The sequence below is a fragment of the Suncus etruscus genome, chromosome 18 (assembly GCF_024139225.1).
Source record: "Suncus etruscus isolate mSunEtr1 chromosome 18, mSunEtr1.pri.cur, whole genome shotgun sequence".
Taxonomy (NCBI): domain Eukaryota; kingdom Metazoa; phylum Chordata; class Mammalia; order Eulipotyphla; family Soricidae; genus Suncus; species Suncus etruscus.
The window spans coordinates 46,436,146-46,454,863 of record NC_064865.1 but is presented as its reverse complement, the minus strand read 5'-3'; the positions used below and the strand labels follow the sequence as shown (position 1 = coordinate 46,454,863).

At 42.0% G+C, this 18,718-nt stretch overlaps 1 protein-coding gene across 1 annotated transcript in view; it reads left to right on the top strand.

The window, feature by feature from the left end:
- Positions 1-18,315: 18,315 nt before the first annotated feature.
- ATXN1 (ataxin 1) overlaps positions 18,316-18,718 on the top strand; it is a 373,070-nt gene continuing 372,667 nt past the window's right edge. The window contains exon 1 of the mRNA XM_049765242.1: positions 18,316-18,364. The gene's annotated coding sequence lies outside the window, so the exon portion shown is untranslated. The remainder of the gene's footprint in view (positions 18,365-18,718) is intronic.

The following is an 18,718-nucleotide window of genomic DNA, read 5'->3' as shown; positions in this document are numbered from 1 at the left end:
GGAGAGAGAGAATGGAGGTAAAGCATTTGCCTTACATGCAGAAGGACGGTGGTTCGAATCCCGAAATTCCATATGGTCCCCCGAGCCTGCCAGGAGCAATTTCTGAGTGTAGATCCAGGAGTAACCCCTGAGCGCTGCTGGGTGTGACCCCCCCCCAAAAAACAAAACAAAACAAAACAAAAAGAACTGAATGGAGCATTTGCTGGATAAATCTAGGTAGGTGGTGCCCTTCCCCCAAGAAAAAGGTGGGTCTGGAGTAGACTGAGGCAGTGACAATGGCCTCAGTAGTTCTTCTTGGAATGTGTGAATTGGGAGGCCTGAACTTGTTGGACTTGGGGTGTGGATCTGTGTTCCTCAAAGCTATTAACTAGGATGTCATCAGCCACTGCAAGAATAGTATTTATTACTCCAGGACTAGAAACATCTGTGTTGAGGGAAGGTGTTCCTAGATTCTGTCTATTGGTGATTCAGTTTCTTTAGTGTGGAGAAAATAGAGTTGATGGTTACTAGGTTCAATTTCTTCCTCAGCCCATGACATAGGTCTGAGGTATGGAGAAGGGCAGGCTGCTGAAAGACAAGCCATTGGCAAAGCTGGCTCAGTTCACATTGATTAGCCTAAAGGCTGTTGTGTAGTTAATGTTGTTGCTGTTTTTGTTTTTGAGCCATATGTGGTGGCTCTCAAGGTTACTCCTGGCTTTGCACTCAGAAATTACTACTGGTAGGCTTGGAGGACCATATGGGATATTGGGGACTGAACCTGGGTTGTCTGCATGCAAAGCAAGCAGTAGGGTGTACCCTCTGTACTTTCTATCTGACCCCCATGGTGCAGTTAATTTTTATTCATGGTTGCCATAGTTTTTCTTTTTCTTTCTTTTACTCTTAAGTCATACAGCCCAGTAAGCAGTTTTTATCATATGATTCTTCTGAGTTTTTAGATTTTTAGATATTTTTTATCTTTATTTTGAATGTCCTCTTTACCTTTAGTGGTAGTTATGATGATCAGGGTCACACATACTTGCATTACACATTTAGTTTTGGTGTTTGCACACGACTTTGTCAGAGATTATACACACTTCACTTTTGTTACTTATGAACTTTTGCATGTAGTATACCAGAAATTGGGCACTTTGGAGTGTCATTGGCACTGGAGTGTGCTGGGGATCAAACTTAGGGCCTCATGCTTGTAAGATAGGTGCTTCGCCACTGAGCTATTACCCGTGAACCCCTTCTATATGTTTTTCCTTAAATCTATTTCCATCTGTTAACTTGTACTCATTTTTGGGGGACGCATGTCTTGTGTGCCTGGGCTTAACCTTGGCTCTGTGCTCAGGGGTTACTTCTGGCAGGGTTTAGGAGAAACATATGTGGTCCTGGGAATCACACCCAGGTCAAGTGTGCACAGGTTAGTGCTCTACCTTCTGAATTATCTGTCTGGTCCAAACCTACACTCATCTTTAACTTAAAATCACCAATTAGTAATGATTTCACTTGACAGCCTGACATTTCCTTTCATTATTTATCATGAAATCATCTTTCACGGAAGGTAAAGTTTCTCATTATCCTCCGCATTGGAGGGAGAGAGAAGTTTCATCTACCTTGGGAGATTTTGCTCTAGAAAGACTTAATTGTTTTCTCTTTGAGAAGATTATTGACCATACAGCATTCATACTTTCGGGTATGTTTTGCTTATGCTATGATTTTACTGGAAAGGCCAGATGCCTCTTAATTAGGTTTGATTTTGTGGGGGCAGCTGTTGAACAGATGTTTATTGAGTACTCTGGGTGCAAGGCTCTGAGCTGAGTGGCCTGGGAAATGTCCCTAGAAAATTTAATGGTCAGTGAAACCAAGCTATTGCCAAAATGCTGCTGGATAGAATTACTCAGAAAAGTGACAGTTTTATCTGGCTTTCTATCTTCCCTTATGACAAACCTATTTGAAGCTTCCAAGTTATAAACTAGAAACTAGTGTGCATGATCATTTTTATGACTATGTTCTACGTACACATATGTGAGTGAGCATTTTATAGTCGAGGGCAAACCCAGCTGAAGATTAAACAGCAGGGAAGAAATGTTCCTTCTCGCTAAAATCACAGTGTTAACATTCTTGACAGTTCAGATGGTCTCTGCCGGAGCTGTTGGTTTACATTTTGATAATTTACCCATGAGTATATAATATTTAATTCCTTGTAGGATTGTGCAACTGAACACAGCAGTTCCAGAGAAATACTGAGAATGTGAACATGAGCATTTTTCTTTGGGAACCAGCGCTCACTTCCTTTGCTTTATGACTTGTTCTGTGGATTTGGACAGGCCCAGCCTGGAGGCATCAAAGAGAAGGAGGGAAGGACAGGGGTAGTGCCACAGTTCACATGGAATGAGGACATGATTGTACTGCTCCTGTGCTGTTATTTCTGCCATTTCCCTCCTCGACTAGCTTGTCATGACTTAGGGAAGCAGATGGGGCCTTTAGGTGGCCTCTCTTTCATTACCACAGGTAAGAGGCGAAATGCTTTGCTGTATTTTTTTTGCCAAAACTTTTCCTGACCTGTTAGTTTTCCAGGTTAATAGAACAGCAAAGTATTTTCTGTACATCCTAGTGAATTGTCAATTATTTAGATTTTTGTTCACTTTGGTTGTTTTGCTTATTTTGTAATTGAAATTTTTTATTTTAAACATAGTTTATAATTTTTTTTACATTTTTATTGTGGTAAAATTGAATTACAAATCTTTTGCAGTAATATTTAAGGCAATAGTGACAATGAATGAGGGGCATTCCCACCACCAGTGTTGTCCTCCCTCCATCCCTGTTCCCAGCATGCATCTTCTATCTCCCTTGTACAGCTTGTTGTAGATTGGGTATTGATCCTGTTATCATTGACTTTAGATTTGGTATTCAAGTCTGATCATTTTTTATTTCCACCTAATGAACATATGACTGTCATGTCCTGGCACCATTTTTCTTGAATCACAATATTTTGTTAAGCTACTTTCTCTCCCTTACTTCCCTGCCATCTTCCTTCTACTAAGGAGTTCCTTCTCCTCAGGCTGCACCGATTTGTCTTCTTGTTTTGACTGTTGATCACTTTAATGGTCTGAAATTGCACACTTCGGTAAAGTCATCTAACACATGTTTTTTTCCTTCAGAGGTGTATTTTTTTTCCTTTTTCATAGTTCTCTCAAGTTTCATTAATTTTGTTGCAAATAGCTAAACTTCATCTTTTCTGGAGGGAGGTAGCTAGATAGTATTCCATGGCATTGATGTACCTCTTTATCCAGTTATCCAACTATGATGGAAAGTTTTGGAAAACTATCATAAACTTGATTGCCCCTCATTGTGATGGCTGTGTCAGTGTCTAATTGGCATGAGAGGTATTTGGCTCTTAATTCTCTCTAGTGGTTAATATTTCTTAATAAAACTATTGGTGGGTTTCTGTTCATGCATGCATAAGGAGACTTATTGTCTTCCCAGAAGGCCCTCCCTGTGGGACACCATTGCATATGTACAGAGCTGGGAGCTGCCAAAGCTGTTTTCTGTAGCTTAACTGGATGGTCATTAGCGGGAACCAGAAGACCTGGCTCAGCCCCCAGATCCGAGGGGAGCTTCAGGTTGGGACCTGGTTCCCTAAGTTTACTCAAAAGAACCATGTATATAGGAGCCTTAGCTCATGTACTGAGTTCATTTCCAGGAGAAAAAAAATCAGCTCTTTATCTTTTTCTTTCTCTTTCTGTCACACACATTTTCTCTTTCTCTCTATTTCTTTTCTCTCTGCCCCTTTCACTTTCTTCTCATTTCTTCCCACCTCTTCTCTTCTTCTCTCTCTTCCATCCCCTCCCCTCCCTTCCCCTCTAGCCAAGCTATCGAGGGATCATAAATCGTAACTGGAAGTTCATTTATCACTTAAAATAAACTGCTACTCTCTGGCTGAGGGTAGCAGTAACAGTCCCAAGGTAGAAGTTTTCCAAAGAAATCCTTCATCTGGGGCCAGGGGTTTGCTTGAAGCAAAGAATTAGAACAAGAACGTAGGATGAGTTACTGTGGTGATTGTTTCTTTAATCTTAGAGGAAGGTTGGATTTTTTTTTGAGGAGGAGGGGGAGGACCCATTGGAGTTTCAACCCACTTCAACCCACTGTTAATCTTGACCTTGCCACTCTCAAATCCCCTCTAGTGCCAATAATACTTGCAGCTTTTATAAGTCTAATTCTCAGACTGGGTCTTAAATATGTCAATATAATTTATCAGTTGTAGGCAGAGGCAGGGGACAGTGGTGGTGGCATTTTCCTTGCTTCAGTGGACCTTGTAGGTACCTCTTTGAATCCAGTAAATTTTGTTCTAGTGGTAAGAACCAACAGCCACTGGTTTGGCCATCTTTTTCCCATTCCAGGTTCTTAGTGGTGGGATTGTGTGTGTGTGTGTGTGTGTGTGTGTGTGTGTGTGTGTGTGTGTGTATGTGTGTGTGTGTGTTGTTACTTCCCTTGTTGTCCTCAGTAAGATCCCATTGGTTCAACTCAAGAGTAGAGTAGGCGAACTTTGTGACCCTAGACAAAGTCCTGCCTGTTACCTGCTGTTGTAAATAAGGTATCATGAGAACACAGCCATGTCTACTTCTGCCTGTTGGGTGCTTTTTCATACTAAAACTACAGAATTGAATTGAGTAGTTGCAAGAAAGGTTCTGTCCCTGGAGGCCTACCAGAAGTAATCCCTCAACACAACCCAGAAAACCACCAGTTGTAACACAAGTTAAAAACCAAAGTGCTTTTCAGGAAAAAAACAAATGTCTACCTAGTCTGACCTATAACATATGCAAGTGAGAATTACAGCAATTAAGAACTCCCATCTTCACCTCATATACTTTATAGCTAGTTCAGGGAGCTCCTGAGTGGTGAGGGAAAGAATGTGACTTGCTAAAATTCAGTTCTAAGGATTGAGTTTTGGAGGGTTGGGGTGGAGGAGAGTCAGAACCCAAATTCAGATCTTCTCTTTCTCAGGGAATACTTGTTTTCTCCAGTCTAACAAATGAAAATTAAGTTTCTTTGGTGCTTTTCTCAAACTGATGGTCACAAGTAAAGTCCCCAGCAGTGACACACATTTATTCATCTGATAAAGCACCATTGCTGTAATTTTATCCCCCCCTCCAGAAGTATATTCATGAATATACTTATTTGAATATCCCGTTAGTTGTAACAGCTCCAATGTTGCAATACTTCTGTATGTACAGAAGCTGTGAGTACGCAAAGGGAAGAAGGATCCATTTGTTTGGCTGATCACGGGGACCAGCTTGGTTTGAAATGGCTCCACAGAGGGGGATGTTTGATTTGTACCTGAAATGAGACAGACTTCTGGCAGGTAGAAAGCTGCATTGCAAAAGGCCTGTGGCTGCTTATCAGAAGTACCATGACATCCATTGGCTTGAGACTACATGTCAAGCACAGCTATGGCAGGGCAGAGAGTATACGGTGAAGGAATGAGAGGAACCATGATCAGAAAGGCAGGTTGGCACCAGATTGTGGAACCCCTGGCACTGCAAACTAAATAATTTGAAGTTTAGCTGAAATTGTCTGTGTTTTAAGGCTGTAGATTTCAGAACACGTGGGAGAGGACAATTTTCATAAAACTCACATCTACCACACATCAGGCAAAAATTAATATCATGAACACAGAAATCAGAGCCTTTTCCTCAAATGTATGTAGCTGAATAGTATTAGGATTTATCAGTCAACATTTTATTTTAAATGTTGCTTAATGGATAGCACCTTTTGAAAAAAAAGTCTTCTTATATTTTGTTTTTTTCAGCAGATATAGAGTAAGATATCTGCTGACTCAAGTCTTAATTTTTTTTCATAGATTATTGGGAACCACTGCTGTTAATGGCTAAGTCATAGGATTTCTCTTGGTTTTATTTTTGTGTTTTGGGGCCACACCAGGGGAGCTCAGGGCTTACTACTAGCTCTGCACACACAGATCATTCTTGAACAGGACTTGGGGTACCATATGTGGTCCAGAGATCAAAGGTGTATCTAGGGTGAAGACTTAAAAGTCAAGAATCTTACCTGCTGTACTATTAATTCGGCCCTAGAGTCATGAAATTTTTGAATTAACAAAGGACTAACTTTTTTTAATCTGGACAAGCTAGATTGGACTGTTCCAAATCTTAAATAGCTGTGCAACTTTGAGGAGGCTCTTTAACCTCTCCAAGTTGCAGATTCCTTTATATCTCCTAGTAAAAATGATATCATTTGCCTGTTCAGATGATTGTAAAGATGTAATAATACACAGAAAGCACATGGTATGGTGCCAGGAACAAGTTGTTCTCAATAAGATAGCATAAGCTGATGTTAGACTTACTAGTTCAGGAAGCTCTATCTATCATCAGGGCAGATGAGTAGATGAGTTCAGAGAGGGGAGAGGAGAGCTAGCAGGTCTTTTGTGACCTGAGTGAGAAATTGGCACATTCCGGTGTGGGGCAGAGGTGGAAGATGTGTTGAATATGGGACACATTAAGTCCCATTCTGGGTAATCGGGGTGTGTGTGTGTGTGTGTGAGAGAGAGAGGGGGGGGGAAGAGAGAGGGGGGGGAGAGAGAGAGAGATGAAAACACTACACATTGAGTCCCATTCTGGGTAATCGGTGTGTGTGTGTGTGTGTGTGTGTGTGTGTGTGTGTGTGTGTGTGTGTGTGTGTGTGTGTGTGTGTGTGATGAAAACACTACTTTTCTCTTATGTCCAGGCATAGGTTTGAGTTCATTGAAACCCGGTTTTAAAACTACTGGGTACTCACTATATGGTATGAATTACTTAGCAAGTTCTTAAATTTCTGGAATAAATCTTGAAAAGAATTCAAGGCTAAAACTTTTGCTGGGGAGGTGTTGGGGGGATTTCTGACAGCCTAGAGCCACCCCTGGAAATTTGTAGCCATCTGGTCCAGATAATTCCAATGCAAGGGCCATTGGATATGCTGTGTGCTCAGGACCACTTAGGCCATATGGTGATACTTAGGACCTGGTGATACTTGGGTGGAAGGATAAGCTCTTTTTTTTTTTTTTTAATGACTTTAATGATTTAACCACCTCTTTGAGGAACACGTTAAAACTTGATCACAACATAAATGTCTTACTTGACGATGATGGAGTATACCCCAGTGGTTCAGCTTAACTGGAGAACAGAATGTTCAAAGGACTGAATGCAACACCATGTATGGCATTATTCCAAGAATAATATTAGGAATTAAGTTAGAAATTAAGTTCTATTTACATATTACATATTAGCACACTGTGCTTAGAAAGTAATCCACTGTCACCTGAGAGATTTTTTATTTCTTTCCTCATCCTTCCTGTATATTCAAAATTACTTTTTTATTTTATTCTTCTGAAAGTGCCAAGAAAGAAAGTGACAGCAATGAGGAATGGATGGGGGCTGGGGTGGGGTGTGTGCCTATATTTCTGAGCGGCTGTTTACAAGTGCCGGAGGGAGTGGGTGCCCTTCCAACTGTGCCTCCTTTCAGTCAGATGGCGTTCTTCTAAATCTAGTGGCATGGGGCTAGATCTAAAGGTGGGCGGAAGTGAGAATGTAGAGTAGTAATAGTATGTCTGATGGGCTAGTCAAGATTGGACCATTACATTCTATTGAATTATCTTGCAGATACTGCTGAAGTCTAGGGTGAGGGTTATGACACGTTTTCTCATATTCCCTTTCTTCCCCATCCTTTCTCTACCTGCAGGCTTTCACAGGTGGGGCTGGCAGACATACACCCTAAAATAATGCCACCCCCTCCTACGCCCTAAAGATGTCAATCCCTCCCTTGGAGGTGAGTTGAGCAGCAGGAACACAATCCAGAAATCTGGAGAAATTGTGACTGGCTGCGTGGCTGAGGGGTGAGGAGAGAAAGGGCTGTTTCTTAATTCTGTAACTGATAAATCCTTCATCTCCCCGAGCCCTGGTTTTTCATTTGTGAATGGGACTTAATCCCAAATAGATCCGCCATGGCTTAGGTTAGAAATCCATTCTGTGCAGATGGTAGCTTGCCATCATTCCTAGGAGAATTGTTTTTCATGATGGCTCAGACCCACTTCAACTTTGTAAGCAGGTGGCATAACCTCTTTGGCCCCCAAATAAAAAGACAGCAGAATCTTAACTGTTTGTCTCTCCAGCTCATCTGAGAGATTTATGGTTCTAAAACTGAGCAGGGAGCAGCATCTTTTTGTTTGTTTGTTTGGGGGCCACATCTGGTGGTGCTCTGGGGTTATTCATGCATGGCTCTACACTCAGAAAGCACTCCTGTTAGGCTCAGGGGACCATATGGGATGTTGGTACCGAACTCAGGTCTGTCTCAGTTCAGCTGCATGCAAGGCAAATGCCCTACCTCTCTGCTATCACTCCAACCTGCAGCATCATTTTGCAAGACCATTCCATCTCTTATCTCAGCTCCAGGCCTTTGTCTTAGGACTTAATAGACTGGAGATCAAGAGCATGGTTCGACAGCCCAGATCCCACCAGTCCTTCCATCCCAGAGACCATACCTGCAGGGCGAGCGAGAAGGGTTACCCAGTCACAAAGGGGGTGCATAGTGGGAAAAGTGTGTGCAGCAACACGAAAGCATCCTCTAGAATTTTCTGCTCATCACCCTGCCCTGTACAAACACCCCAAGAAATCCCCTGAGTCAGACGCTTTCCGAGATTCTGTGTCTGGAATATTTGCTTCTCTATTGACACATTAGCCAGTCAAAACAAGAAGTGTCTTTGGAATTAAGCTCTCCTCACTAATAACTCTAATGGTGTGAACGCACAGTATGACACAACATCTGGGGGAATGCAGAGCTGCTTATTCATACATGCATGTGCACCACAGTCAGTGTTGTCTTCTGGCTCACTTCTCCTTTCTTTAAAAAAAAAATGTGAGTAAGCTAATTTGTAGGAATGTCTCAGAACCCTATTCCAGTAAACCCAGCGATGGTCAACAGAAAGAAAGGAAATTATGGCTGTGAGTGCAATTTTACTGAAATCTTAATCAGGTTCCTCCTCTTTGTCCCTTATCACCAAGTAGTAGCAAGAATTTAATTTGCTCACATGATATCTACTATTTTTTTTTTTTGCTAGAGTTAATTTTTCTACAAGATTCTTTCACTGGAGGGGATGAGTAAGAGGGAGAGTTGGCATTAATTGCTTCATCAACTGTACATGTGAGTCATCTCCCACTTGCCTTATTAATTCAGCTGGAAGGAGGAGAAATGTTATCTCTGGTTCCTGAGGCCAGCTTGAGCTTTAGCTAACTAGGATACTCCCTCCGAGGGACCCATGATCCTACTTTCATTCACTTACTACGGAAATGAAGAGATAGCGCATCTCATTATCCTTGCATGCCTATGTGGATGGCCACTCTGCAGTACCCTGCCAGGTTTATCTGAGATCAGATCCAGACAGGATGTTCTCCCTGGAAGGCATCTAATTGCAAGTGGTCGATCTTTTTCTTTCTTTCTTTCTTTCTTTCTTTCTTTCTTTCTTTCTTTCTTTCTTTCTTTCTTTCTTTCTTTCTTTCTTTCTTTCTTTCTTTCTTTCTTTCTTTCTTTCTTTCTTTCTTTCTTTCTTTCTTTTCTTTCTTTCTTTCTTTCTTTCTCTCTCTCTCTCTCTCTTTCTTTCTTCCTTCTTCTTCTTCTTCTTTCTTTCTTTCTTTCTTTCTTTCTTTCTTTTCTTTCTTTCTTTCTTTCTTCTTTCTTTCTTTCTTTCTTTCTTTCTTTCTTTTTCTTTCTTTCTTTCTTTTTTCTTTCTTTCTTTCTTTCTTTTCTTTCTTTTCTTTCTTTCTCTTTCTTTTTCTTTCTTTCTTTCTTTTTCTTTCTTTCTTCTCTTTTTCTTTCTCTTTCTTTCTTTCTTTCTTTCTTTCTTTCTTTCTTTCTTTCTTTCTTCTTTCTTTCTTTCTCTTTCTTTCTTTTCTTTCTTCTTTCTTTCTTCTCTTTTCTTTCTTTCTTTCTTTCTTTCTTTCTTTCTTTCTTTCTTTCTTTCTTTCTTTCTTTCTTTCTTTCTTTCTTCCTTCTTTCCTTCCTCTCCCTCCTTTTCTCTCTCTCCTTTCTTTCTTTTTTCTTTCTTTCTTTCTTTCTTTCTTTCTTTCTTTCTTTCTTTCTTTCTTTCTTTCTTTTTTCTTTTCTTTCTTTCTTCTATCTTTTTTTCTTTCTTTCTTCTTTCTTGCTTTCTCTTTCTTTCTTTCTTTCTTTCTTCTTTCTTGCTTTCTCTTTCTTTCTTTCTTTCTTTCTTTCTCTTCTTTCTTTCTTTCTTTTTTTCTTTCTTTCTTTCTTTCTTTCTTTCTTTCTTTTTCTTTCTTTCTTTCTTTCTTTCTTTCTTTTCTCTTCTTCCTTCCTTCCTTCCTTCCTTCCGTCCTTCCTTCCTTCCTTTCTTTCTTTCTTTCTTTCTTTCTCTTTCTTTCTTCTTTACTTCTCTCTCTTTCTTTCTCTCTTTCTTCTTTATTTCTATTTCTTTCTCTTTCTTTTTTCTTCCTTCCTTCTTTCTTTCCTTCCTCCCTCCCCCCCTTCCTTCCTTCCTTCCTTCCTTCCTTCCTCCTTCCTTCCCCCTTCCATCCTTCACTTCCCTTCCATCCTTCCCTTTTCTTTTTTTGCCAGACTCTTGGAACAGAAGTGACTATAATGCTATGGCAAATGCCTCATTCTCTGTACTATTTCTCCAGCCCTTAAAGTTTCTTTCTTAGTGATTATAAGTTATTAACATTAGAAATCTCTATTTTAAGATTATCTGTTTTTAGTTATATTTATAAAATTTCACCTATTTTCTAATTATAAAATTCTCTCCTAGAAGCCTTTTTGTTTCATGTTAACATTGGAGTCTATGATTATTTCAAGTAAATTTTAATATATAACATAGTTATAGAACAGGTCTGGATTCAATTCTTATTTGTGTTATGGGGAGAGGTTTGCTTAGGCCACACTCTGGTTCTTAAGGGCTGTCCTTGGTGTCTTGCTCAGGAGTGGGCACTGGTGGTATTCAGGGGGGGCATGCTGATCTTTTATATAGTGGAATCCTAAAATCATTTATTGATAAACTTATTGATAAGTTATTGATAAATGATAAATTATTATGCCTATTCCTTATCTTTAGAGGGTGTCAATAGAGGAAAGCATAAGTAGGATGTTAAGCTTTTCAGTTACAGGTTGAAGAGGTAGTATAGTGGTTAATTCCTTGCAGTAATGACTTGCAGGCAGTCTACCCTAAATTGATTCTAAGTACTGCATACATTTTCTTTTTTTTTTCCCTGTTTTCCTCAGAGTAGTTTGTTTATAACAGCAATGAATTATAATTTTATATTGTTTTATTTCAGCCTCTAATTAGATGTCATATTTTTCCTATATTAGGTGAATTACTTAGATTTATTTATTTATTTTTGTTGTTGTTATTTTATTTTTGGGCCACACCCAGTGACATTCAAGGGTTACGCCTGCTATGTGCTCAGAAATTGCTCCTGGCTTGGGGAACCATATGGGACACCGGGGATTGAAACCGCGGTCTGTCCTAAGTCAGGTGCATGCAAGGCAAACTCCCTACCTCTGTGCCACCACTCCAGCCCCTATTTAGAGTTTTAAAGTTATTTTTGTTGTTGTTTTGGGGCCACAGGAGGTGGTACCCTGAGAATGTTGTTGGCTTTGTGCTCAGGAGTGATGCATGGGGATACTCTGGTTGGTTGGTCTTAAGTACAAAAATCACCTTAATTTTTAGCATAACAATAAGTTATGATATATCTGTCTTATTGCCTATTTCTTGATTCTTTTTGAAGCTCACTAAGTATTTTTGCAAATATATCTGCTCATTAAGGGCATTTGTCTTGGAGCTGAAAGACAGCAAAGGGCTTATGTGCCTGGCTTCCATTGGAGGGACAGAGCAGGAGAGGATTCTGCTTGGGGATCGTATAGACCAGGGCCTTACTTATTCCTGGAGAAAAGACATACAGCCTGCCTTTGGGTAAACAGAGTTCATGCCTCTATAGCTGATGCTCTTTTTCTCCTTCTGAGTCTTATGTGCCTTCTTTTCTCCAAGAACTCTACTGAAAACATGTATTATTTTAAACTTATGTCATTCAGTGACCATGACTCCAAGACGCATCAGCCTCTAGCTTAGGCAGCTTCCTTATTTTCTTTGGAACCAAAAGTGACACTTGTACTTTCCAGGTTTATTCTTCTGTCAAAGCAGAGAATACAATAGATGTAAGTGACCTTCTAGGCAGACAAGAGACCATCTGAAGGGCTAGGAGTGTCCAAGTTAGGGGAGCAGATTTTGAAAGGTTTGTAATATAAGCGAGAAATGCTGATGACATTAACCTGAGACTCATCTATACACAATTGCCTTTAGCACTCTCTTTAGCATTCTCTTCCCTTCCAAAATCCAGTTACCTGATATCTTATTGGAGTTTTGACAGAGTTAAATATGAAAAAAAAAAAAAGCAGGTAACGTCCCTGGTATAGATCCTGGTATGAAAGTGTTAAAAGAAAAGAACACAGACTTATATTTTTCGGGGGGGTGGGCACACTTGGTGACACTCAGGGCTATGCACTCAGAAATTGCTCCTGGCTTGGGGGACCATATGGAATGCTGGGGGGATCGAAAGGTGGTCCGTCCTAGGTCAGAGCATGCAAGGCAAATGTCCTACCACTTGCGCCACAACTTGGCCTCAGCATAGACTTATAGTTCTGCCTCAAGAATCTGTATAAATGAGTGTGGGTGTGGGGAGACAATACTGACCTTGGAGGAAGAAGGTTTTTATTCATGGTGGTATTTGTTTTGCAGTAGAAGAGAGGGAAAAGTTTAATTATTTTATTTCCTAGTATTTTAAGTTTGAATTACCAGTGGAACATTTAGATAGCAAATAATTGGCTATATAAATCTGGAGCTGAGAGAGAAAGGAACTCAGAGGGAAGCTCAGAATAAAACTCCAGGAGGCCTCCTAGCAGGAAGTGATAACTAAGAAAGAAAACCCCTTGATGAGCATCAATGGGGGTGAAGAGAGAAGATCCCTCTTAGGGGACAGCTTGGATTCTTGAGAACTTGTTTGGCTGTTCTGGCAGGGGAGTGCAGTGACTTGGTAGCCCTCAACTGAGGAAACATCTGTCTCTGTTCTGGAAGGACCACCTTTGAGACAGAGAAGGCTTCTGAAGAGACGTGGGCAAGTGAGGTAAATTAGCAGAGACCCCACCTAGCCAGCCAGATTGGTTGAATCCACCCTGGTGGTTTTGGGGTGACAAATGTCATGGCTAGATTACCCTGACATCCCAAAGTTTATAATTTTTCCTGATTTATAGGACCTTTCCAGAAGCATTGATTGATTCTGGAACCTCTGTTTTGGGCTCTAGAAGCCAGCACTCTCTTGCATCGCTCTCTATTGTCTCCTTTAACTTGATCAGTATTTCCTGCCTCTCCAGCCGATGTCAGATTCTGTGCTGCAATAGAAGCCCCTTATATAAAGAGCTTCTGATCACTTTTGCTGGGGGCAGCTGGCAAATGCAGCCATGCCTGTTATTCCTTCTGAGATGTGTGTGGAGCAGAACAGAAGAGACTTCTGCAGCAGATTTCGGAGAAGAAAGGGAATTACAGGCAATTTTCAGAGCTTATGCCCTGGGCTAGGGATAGTACAGCAGATGAGATGTTTGTTTTGAGCACAACTTGCCCAGGTTTCACCCCCAGCACCACATATGGTCCCCTGAGCACTGCCAGACGTGATCTCTGAGCAGAGTCAGAAATGAGCTCTGACTAAGCACCATCTTGGGTGGCCTTACAGCTGGAGTTTTCCAAATGCGGAATACTTTAGACAAGCAATGGCAAGTGGGTAAGCAGAATTAGCAAATCTGTCTAATCCGAGTGAGGTAGGTGCCCAGCCCACTCTTTAGAATTTGTCTAGAGCATTGGGCAGATACTTGGAAGGACTCAGCTTTAGGAAGGAAGAGTCCCATTCTTCTAAGTCTCTGTGTTGTTTGGGGCACCATAAAGGACCAGCTCGTGGGCAGGGATACCAAAAACAGAACATCTAGACATGGCCAGATGATAGGAGAAGGCTGTTCAGTATCTGTGGAGCACCTGTTTTGCTCTGTGTGCTAGGAATGCCTCCTGGGCCAGGAGAGGCAGACCTTTCATTCTCAAGGAAAGTGCATGTGCATTGGTAGCATCATGGCTCTGGCACTGAATTCCATCCTGAACCTTAGAGACAATGCAGTGAAAGATAGAATGCACATTGGAGAGATGTCCCAGGGCACTTACTGTCTTAGCAGGCATTGAAGGGACTAAGAATTAGAGGACTCTGCTTGGGATGACTGTAGTTTATGGTCCCACTCAACATAAGGTAGATCCTAGAGCAGTATCTGGCCTGCATCTAGGTAAAGAAGCCTCAGAATTCAGGAGTGGCCTTTGTAGCTGCCTGGCTTGTAAACCAGATACTTGAAATAAATGTCAAGGTTATTTTTTGTTTGGGGGCCACATTTGGCAGTAATCAGGGCTTACTTCTGGTTCTGTGCTTGGGGATGACTTTTGGCAGGTCTTAGGGAATAATATGGGTGCCAGGGATCTAAACTGGGTCAGCTGTATGCAAGGCAAGTAAGGGGGCACATAGCCCCTTCAAGTCACTGCTTTACCTTATTCCATGATCTCAGTCTCTAGCCAAGACTGCAGAGACTTGACTGTTGAATCTCTCTACCCAAGGCGTGGGGTTGGGTTTGAGGATCAGGGAAGGGTGAGAGCAGGCAAGATGATGAACTGTTTTAGGTAGCACTGTATCCAGCCCAGCATCATTGGTACAGCCCCCTGAGTCATCTTCATCCCACCAGGGATACAGCTTGGAAGGCTTTCACAGTTATTTGGCCACCCAGCACGGGTTTCCAGGTGGGAGAAAGAGTTTGGAAAGAGTAGATGTGGCTCCTTCTCCCCAACCCCCTGTAAAATTACCCCATGCACCGTATCTCCAATCCCAGCTGAATGAGTCTGATTCAGGGTTACACATAAAATAATCCGAAAAAGGCTGAGGGTGAAACACATATAGTCTGGCCATCTTCTATTTCATATCTCCAGAAAGCTGTTTTTAATTGAGTACAGAGACCCACCCCCTCGTGAGGCAGTAAGGACACAATAAGGGCAGATAGCTCAGTCTACCCTGAATTGTCCTGCCCAGGTTTACATATAAGACAATCTTTGTTTTGGTTGAAAACAAGTTGTAAACAAACAAGTAAGAAGAAACTAGGGATGTTCTTTGTTTTGGGTAAAATAAGCTTGTAACCTAACACACGCCCATCCATCCCTTGACCCTGAAATGCTGAGAGAGCCAAAGTCAGATTTCTGGATTCACCTGTTTCTATTGTTCAGTGGGGTGGAATGGGGTCTTATTCTCCTTAGTTTACCCCACAGTGCTTAGAGAGCAAGAAATGAAACGTCTTTAGGTCTAGGTTTGCAGAGAAGTTTGGAAATTACTAAGCACTGAGCATGAAGTAATTTGACTGTGTAGCTTGGCTGCTTTTAGTGCAAACTTCAAGAGACATAGCTCCGGCATAGCTCTGGAATCCAAGCCACTGTCTTTGCCCCGTATACCCTTTGGGGTGCCTGCAGTAGATTCACTTTTAAGGAAGCACTTTACACGTTAACCACGCGCCCGCCAACCCTCTGCCAGAGTCGCATCTTGTTGGCAAGGCGACTTCAAAGGAAAAAGTGCAGAAAGAGCCGAGCCAATGTGGGAAGGAAGCACTTCTTTGGGTATGAGTTTTGAGTGCTGGAGAAAAAGAGGTGTTGAAAGGACATTTACTTTCCTCACTTCAGAGCATCTGGTTTTTATTCTTTAGAGAGACGCAACACCTCAAACTCATGGCAGTCCCCAGGCGTCGCAAGCACTGGAGGTTTTGCTCACACAGACTCTTGGAGGGAATGTGGTGAAGGCACAGAGAGATTTGTAGCCCTTGACTGATTGATCTCTAGAATGACAGCCCATTTGGGTGCAGAAGGAGTGAAGGATGCAGAGAAGTCAAGCAATGCTCGTGAAACTGCAAATGACTTCTCTCCTCCTGAAACTGCATAGTTGAGCCTCAAGACCAAATCAGAGAAGAAATGAAAATTGAACTGAATATGGTTTTTTTTTTTTTGGTTTGTTTAGTTGTTGGTTTTGGGGGGCCACACCCGGCTGTGCTGAGGGCTGACTCTTGACTCTATGCTTAGGGATCACTAATGGTGATCAAGGAAGTCTTTGGGATGATGCTGGGATTGAATGCAGATCAGATGCATGCAAGACAAGCACCTTAGTTCCTGTACTATTGCTTTGGTCCAATTTATTTACACTTTTTTGGGGGGGGGCATAACCGTTTGATGCTCAGGGGTTACTCCTGGCTATGCGCTCAGAAATCGCCCCTGGCTTGGGGGGACCATATGGGATGCCAGGGGATCGAACTGCTGTCCGTCCTATGCTAGCGCTTGCAAGGCAGACACCTTACTTCTAGCGTCATCTTTCCGGCCTTATTTACATTTTCTATTTTATTTGTTGTTGTTTTTTGTTGTTGTTGTTGTTGTTGTTGTTTTTGAGCTATACCCAGTGTTGCTCAGGGGCCACTCCTGGCAGTGCTCTAGTGACCATATAGGATATTGGGGATCAAATTTCAGTCAGCAAAGCAAACGCCCTTCAGCTGTGCTATCATTCTGGCCCCAACATTTTCTTTTAAACTTAGTGTCCACCTCCAGAACATTCCTGCAGTGTAGGCTCTATGACATTCTCACCTTTTTTAAATGTAGATCAGGCCTTTAAAAATTATTTTTGTGGTTTTTTTTGGGGGGGTGGGGGCACACCCATTGGTGCTCAGGGGTTGGTTACTCCTGCTCTGTGCTCAGAAATCGCTCCAGGCTCGGGGAACCATATGGGATGCTGGAGATAGGACCCATGTCCATCCTGAGTCAGCCATGTGCAATGCAAAATGCTCTACCACTGTGCTATCACTCCAGCTCCTAAAAATATTTTTGAATTGTAGTAACTGTTATTGACATGCATAAATACATTTATGCTTCTGTTCATCTTTATCTTTCTATAGTGACCATTTGCATTTTTGGACTTAATTTCCCAGACAGAGAAAACCGAGAAGGAAATGGCATCAGCCCTGCAGCTGAGCATAATAGACTCGCTGTGGACCCTAGTGAGATAGTAAGCACCACATAAAGTTCCCCCAAACCCTGCCAGGAATGTTTCTGGAACCCCAAACTAGGAGTAGATCCTGCCCACTGGCGGGGATGCTGCCCCCTAAAAACAAAAACCCAGGAGAAATCATGTTAAATCTCCTTGTCTGTTTTCTTCTTTTTCCAATTTGCCAAGCCTGTGCCCCTGTTCCTAGAGTTTATAAAGAGAACTTGAGAGTAAGGGAGTTTAAGGAGGCTTTTTTTTTTATTTTTTCCCCCTTTTAGGTGAAGGAAATAAAAGGCTGAGAGGGACAGTGGCCTGCTTAGCTGGACATTGCTGAGCTGAGTCTGGAGTCCAGGTGCTCTGAGCCCTATGCCCAGGGCTAGATGGTATTAAGTTTCAAGATGCATTGTAAATTCGCCAGTGATTTATTTTAAGCTCTCTCTCTCTCTCTCTCTCTCTCTCTCTCTCTCTCTCTCTCTCTCTCTCTCTCTCTCTCTCTCTCTCTCTCTCTCTCTCCTATAAAGCTGTATCTTCATGTTGGAATTTATTTAAAAGGAGAATATTATAGGGGTAGAGCAATAGCACAGAGGGTAGGGCATTTATCTTGCAAGCAACTGACCTGGGTTTGATCCTGGCATTCCATATGATTCCATGAGTTGGCCAGTAGTAAGAGCCCAGAGTAACCTTTGAGCACTACCAGTGAGGCCAAAAATGAAAAAAAAAAAAAAGAGAGAGGAGAAAATCACACCTTTATTTGTGCCATCCTAACTGCCTCTCTTACCCCTTTCAGTGGACCTATCCCCATCAAGTCTGTCTACTTCCTCCACTCCTATTTGCTTTGCTGATTGTCCTAAAACTCAAGTTGGAGAGCGATAGTGGTTTTCCAAAGCTGGAATTTTATCCCATTTCTTTTCCTTCTCCAGTTCTGTTTTTCACTTTATAAATTGGGTGAAAACTCAACTGCAGTCAAAGCCTCAGCAGCAAACCAGAGTCTGCTTACAGAGCTGATCTGCCTTTTCTAGGCCTTTCAGCTTCTCCAGCCTTGTAGTGAATATTTTTCAACTCCTCCTGCAGCCTTGGAGGTCTTGCAGGAGGTGGGGAGGAAGCTGGGGTATATTGTTTGGGTCAGCTATGGCAACCGGAGGCAGTAAAAGGAACTGGCCTTGCTCTCTGTTGCTCTGTAGCCGATCAGGACTCAGCTGTTATCACCAGTCCTCTTGCTGGACACCAGACAATCTGATCTCTGGGTAGGTGAAGCTGCGACTTGCCTCTTTTCTCCTGCCCTCCTTTGATCACGCCTTCAGCCAGTGAATAGGGATGAGTATGAAGGGGTGCGGGGAAGGAAACACTGCAAAATGTATACCAAGAGGAAACATAATAATCACAGAGGCAGCAGCACCGAGGGTGTCTGCTGTAGCCCAGTTACAGACAAGCCCATTTCCAAAGTACCATGAGCCAGCATTCTTGCAGGGAAGAGCCCTCAGTAAGCCACAACCCTAGCCTTTGTAAAATTAGGGGGTCAAAATGCATGAACCACCTGCCATGTGCATTTAATTTTTTAAAAAACACATACATGAAAAAGAGAATACAGAATAAGCTTC